Genomic DNA, 6,292 nt, shown 5'->3' with positions numbered 1-6,292 from the left:
TTTACCCTTTGGATTACCCTGTTTGGACATTGTTCGCCGGAGATTTACCACACCCGTTCACTGGACTACTCTTGTGTCTTGCCCTCAGTATACCTGTTTGCCATTGTCTGACCCTCGCCTGTTTTGACCATGTCTTAATAAAAGCATGCAAATGGATCCGCACGTCTCGTCTCGTTCGCCCCATAAGAGCACTATTGTAAAAAATGTTGTGAATTCTTAGGGTTTCGCTGACGTTTAAAGTTAACTATCTTTTAATCAAAACATAAAAAATTATTTACCCAGTTTGTATTAGAGGGTGACACGGGAGTGGATTTTCAAACCTCTCCCGTCCCACTGCCACAAAAAAAATCCCGTCCCGTCCCAATCCCACGAAAAATCTGGGGGAAAATCCTGTCCCGTCCCTATCCCAGAAGAATGACTCCTATTCTCTCCCACTCCCGTGTTGTGTTCTTTTTTTGGCCGGAATCTGTCAGTTACAGTAAAAAAAATACAGTACAGATCACAGCATGCCCACTTTAGTTGAATAAAAATCCAAAATTTATCATTTTGTTATTTTATTGAACTGAAAGCCAGCTTAAACAATGCACAGTGTGCATTGCGCACACATTACATTTCATGTAAATTATCCATGCTAACACACACGCTTTCTATTTGAATTTTTTTCATTTGAAAGTAGATGTCGTGTTCTTAAACAAAAGAGAGCAGGTCCGTTGAACGTGTTAACTCATTTGCCAACTTTTATTTCTCCCCCTCTCTTCATACAGTTCTTCCCTGTTCACATCTCCCCTTCTAACAACACATAAAACAATAAGCCAATAACATGACTATTAATTAGCCCCCAAAATTACTTTTGAACTTAACCCCATCATTAATCACTAATAATTGAACTAGTGTTTTTTCCCATGCAACATTTAACTTTTTCCCTTCTTTTTTTAACCCACTGTATGTGAAACCCAACTATAGCTCTCTGAAATTTATAAGTCTAGTCTCTTTGGTTGGATCACTGTCCTTCCTGATCGTGTTTTGTATACCCTGGGAGTTTGGATTGTTTGAGCTGTTGACGATTCCAGGGAGTGCTCCCCCTGTTCTGTTTGATCACCAGTTTTTGTGAAACTTTCAGCTCATGGTTCAATGTTCGGCATAGGAACAAGATGACGTCTGTTCATTCTGAGGATGCCTTGAGGGCTTTCCACTAAGTAAGAACGAGGTGCTGAATGGGATACTACCACGGTACCCTCAGTCTTAGTGTCTGTGATCCAAACTCTCTGACTTGAGGAAAGGTGACTGAGTTGTCTTGCGCGGTGACGTGTGTTGTAACTTGCAGCCTGCTTCTCTCTTATTCCCTTTTCCTTTGCTGCTACAGTGGTGTAATCAGGGAGGCTCGGAATCAAAAGCGAGGGATGCTGTGGTATTGGTGTGCATAGCCTTCACCCCTTTAGGAGCTGAGCAGGGCTGTAGCCATTTGGGAGTGGTGTTGTTCTGTAAGCCAGCATTGCCAAATAGGGGTCCTTTGCTTTGCTGAGAAGATGTTTTAACCGTCTGAACATGACGCTCAGCTTCTCCATTGCTTTGAGCAAATTTCGGGCTGCTGGTGATGTGACTGAAGCCATAGTCCACTGCGAAACTTGCAAACGTCCGGCTGGAAAATTGAGCTCCATTATCTGAGAAAAGGAACTCTGGAATTCCATGCTGTGGAAACATAGACTTCAAGTGTACTATTACATCATCTGATCTTGCAGGGGTTAATTTGGCAATCTCCACAATTCTGGAAAAATAGTCCATTACCAGTAAATAAGTGCTTCCATGTATGGAACCTATCCCTTTAATAGAAGACCATCATGGACTGTGAGAACTGCTTTTTCAGGCCAGAATTTCCTTACCTCTCCTGTTATGTGGCTGAGGTCTGGCCATCCTTCCTGGCATCACTCCATCACCTCAGAACAGGTGGGGTCCATTTTCATCTGTTCTCTGAGTTTTGCCAAATAGGTAGGGCTGGATGGCATGCACCCTACAACAGTCTCTACATAGATGTTTGTGTCTTCCTTCAAGTTAGCATCAGAATTAAGTTCTCCCAGGCTGTTTGTTACTGGTGAATGAGACAATGTGTCAGCTGTCACCAACGTCTTGTCAGATGTATGTGTGATGGTGTAATTGTACCTTATCAACCTCATGCGGAATCTCTGAATTCTTAGAGGAAGTTCTGCTAGCTCTTGAATACCCAGCAGACTCACCAGAGGTTTGTGGTCTGTCTCCAAATGGAAGTGATGTCCTATAAGGAAGCCTTTAAACCTTTCACATCCCCAGGTCAGAACCAAGGCCTCCTTTTCCACCTGGGCGTACCGTTGCTCTGTGGGGGTAAGTGAACGTGACGCATAAGCCACTGGTTTCCAAAGCTCCTCCTCTTTCTGTAGAAGAACTGCACCAAGGCCGTATGATAATGCATCAGCAGACAGTTTCAGTTCTTTGTTCGGGTTGTACAAAGCTAGTACGGGGGTGGATGAGAGCTCCCGTTTACGTTCACTGAAGGCCTCTTGCTGGGCTTTACTCCAGCCCCAGTGGATTCTTTTTGACAGAAGGTCCCTCAGTGGCCTGTCCTTCTCTGCAAGGCATGGTATGAATTTACCTAATTGGTTTACCATACCAAGGAAGCAGCGAATTCCGCTGATGGTGGATGGCTCTTTAATCTCCAGCACCGCTCTGGTCTTGTCTGGATCAGGTCTCACCCCGCTCTCTGAAATTATATGACCCAGAAACTTGACCTCCTGTCTGCCCAACTCACACTGGTTCAATCCTGGCTAACACTGTGTGTAGTCTCTCATCATGCTGAGCCTGTGACTCACCCCAGATGAGCACATCGTCCATATGGCACACAACACCAGACAGTCCTTCTAAGACCATTGACATGCGTCTGTGAAAATGCTCTGGTGCTGAAGCAATGCCAAACGGCAGCCTATTGAAAAAAAATCTTTCAAATGGGGTTATAAATGTTGTATATTTGGCTGCTTGGTCCGACAGTGGAATCTGCCAGAACCCCATGTTTGCGTCCAATTTACTGAAGACCTTGGCCCCACCCAGCAGTCCGAGAGACTGCTCTACAGAAGGCAAAATGTACTTCTCCCTACATACAGCCTCATTCAGTTTGGTGAGGTCAACGCAGATACGTACTACCCCATTCTTCTTGGGCACCGGTACCATGCCCTAGCACCAGTCGGTTGGCTCCTCAACCTTTGTTATGACTCCAAGCTGCTTCATGCGCTATAACTCCTTTTTAACCTTTCCCAACAAAGGAAGTGGAACTCTCCTAGGGGTTGCCAGTGAGAATGGAGTCACATTCGGTTTAAGCTTAATGGTGTAGGGCTGGCGTACCATACCTAGGCCTTGACACAACTTCGGGTACATTCTTTTGAGCATATTTGAATCCACACTGTCGAGCCGAGCTATAAGATTAAGCTTTAAAATTGCTGGCCGACCTAGAAGTGCTGTGTGCAGATCTTTAACTACATACACATTTTCTTGCACAGTGAGCTCACCTTTGCTAAGTGACTCATGGGACATCCTAATAACAGAGAGTGGACTTCCACCTGGCCCCAGTAATGGCTTGTCTAATGGCTTGCCCCTTTTGTTATCTCTCTGAATGTAGACTCTGGAATGACTGTAACGTCAGCACCTGTGTCGATTTAAAATTTTACTTTATGGTGTCTAATGAACAGCTCCACAGCCCAAGCATCCTGGCCTGTCTCTACTGTGCCTAAAAACCAGGGCTCTGATGATTCATTGCACTCCTCTGCTTCAATAGCATGCACTGTTTTGGCAGTTTTACACATCTTGCTGTAGTGCCCTTTTTTTCCTGCACGTGTGGCATGAAACATCTTTGGCTGGGCACTGCCATTTCCCATGACCAGGTGTTTTCCCACATCTTTGACAGGGCCTTTTATAATTTTTGTTCAGGGTTGATGTTGATGCATGCTTAGGAAAACTGCTGTTTTTTTATTTTGATGGTCTCTGTTTTGCTGATATTTTGTTCATTTTTGCAGCCACTGCATCAATTTCAGCTCCACCTCTTGACTCACCTCTTAAGTCAGTCTGCTGTTTTTTAATAACTTCTGATTGTCTTGCCATATTAATAGCTTTCTCAAGAGTGAGGTCTCTGTCCAGCTGCATCCGCTCAGATAGTGTACTGTCTCTTAGACCAATTACAAATCTATCTCTGAGCAGTTCATCATGAAGAGCACCATATTTACAGTTTTCTGCAAGAGCATACAGGGCTGTTATGAAATTATCGACTGGTTCATTTGGCTGCTGCACTCTTTGATTGAATCTTGCTCGTTCGTAGATTACGTTCTTTTTGGGCATGAATGTTGAATGTCTCTTTAACAGTTTCGTAATCCTGCCACTGCGCTTTGGATAAAGGCTGTCCTCTTAACACATCATCTGCCTCATCTCCCAAGCAGTATATTAATGTTCACCTGATTAGCCTGCGAGCTGACATGTAAATTACTGGCCAATCGAAATCTTTCAAACCGCCGTATCCATTTCTCCCACTCTTGAGGTTTTGAGAAATTGAATGGCTCCGGAGGCTGAATCGTGAAGGTGGCATTCGAAGGCACGCTTACTCCCGGCTGGATTTGTTGCTGTGCCGCTGCGGGACCCGCGTCATCCTCGCTCATGCTGCTCGCTCAACTTCCGCCGACTTTTTTTTCTGCTCTCACTCTGTCTCCCCTCTATTATCGCTTTACTTCTGACACCATGTCATGTTCTTAAACAAAAGAGAGCAGGTCCATTGAACGTGTTAACTCATTTACCAACTTGTATTTCTCCCCCTCTCTTCATACATTTCTTCCCTGTTCTCTCCCTTGACTCCTCCCAGCCCCACTCTCTTAAAGAGCCCCATAACAAACACATAATAATCACACCACAGTAGACATTTCACTCTCTATAAATAAATTTTTCATACATGGAGTTTCGAAGTTTCTCACTCTTCACATTACCGAGACGGCAGAAAGCGCATCCTGTTTGCTTTAATTATTTTACAGAAGTGCAACGTTTCGTTTGTTGTTCCGAGTGCACACAAACAAACATAGAGTCTTTACAGATACGAAAGATGTATTACTTTTATCTGTACGACCAAAAATTATGGAGTATTTTAAGAGCAAGTGAGCGCACTGGCGCCTCCATCTGTCCCGCAGTGAGTGTGCTACTGTTCAGCTCCACACTCTGCACAGTCACTTGAATCTCGCACATTTCTCTAAGTTATTAGATTGAGCGGCCATGTAAAGTTGTTACTACATACATCTTTCAGATGAAAAGCCATATTTGAGGTCGATAAATGATAGGTGAGCGAGGCGTCCATTACACATTTTCCCAGTGTGTTAACATCAGTAATTATGACAGTCGAATGCCTGACTTGACTCTTGGTAATGTATTTTGCCCCGCCCCCAAAACATATGATTAGACTATCAGCCGAATATAGGCAAGATTTGAAAATTCTGATTTGACTATGAAAATCCTTAGCTGGGGACACCCCTAGTTATAACTGTAAACAAATTACCACTAAGAGTTTCCTTAGTTTAAGGCAACCAGACATCATGTTGAAAAGTGGTGTAGAGGGAAGGAAAACAAACAGATTCAAACCTCTTTATTCAGGAAAGCCTAATCATGAGTTCTGTGGGAGCTTTCCAGGGGAAGGGTGGATATCAGGAACACTATCAATATGGCCGTTCATCAGACTTCCAAGTGGGAAGCGAGCAAGATAGTTACTTTGGTGAGAAATACATCAAACTGGCCTTACATTTATTGTGGGTAGATATGATTTAAATCTAAAATCTAAGGGCTTCCAAACCCTTATAACTTTCTTTTATCTGTGAAACACAGAAAACATTCTGAGTAAATTCCGAGTTCAATATTTCCACATATAATGAAAGCATGTTGTGACTGATGGTTCTGTGAGGGTAAGTAATGATGACTGTATTATATATTTTTTGAATGCATCAGGTTATTCAATGATAATAGCAACACGGTCTAAAAAAAAACTTGTGATTTTGGGAGCACCAAGATACAGGCATAAAGGACAAGTGAGGATTTCAATAATTGGAAATAATGCAACTAATCTGCTGGTGGATTCACCCAAGGTACATATAAATATTTCACCAAATACAGTATATGATATTCTCTACATGTAACATTCTCTTATGCAGGGCCGTTTCTAGGCATAGGCGAGCTAGGCGGTCGCCTAGGGCGCCACCAGCTGAAGGGGCGCCAATGAGCGCACGTACTGGCACTTTTAGCAGGGTTG

The sequence above is a fragment of the Sinocyclocheilus rhinocerous genome, unplaced genomic scaffold, assembly GCF_001515625.1.
Source record: "Sinocyclocheilus rhinocerous isolate Xijiao unplaced genomic scaffold, SAMN03320098_v1.1 scaffold21531, whole genome shotgun sequence".
NCBI classification, from domain to species: domain Eukaryota; kingdom Metazoa; phylum Chordata; class Actinopteri; order Cypriniformes; family Cyprinidae; genus Sinocyclocheilus; species Sinocyclocheilus rhinocerous.
Note: the sequence above shows the minus strand (reverse complement) of the source record.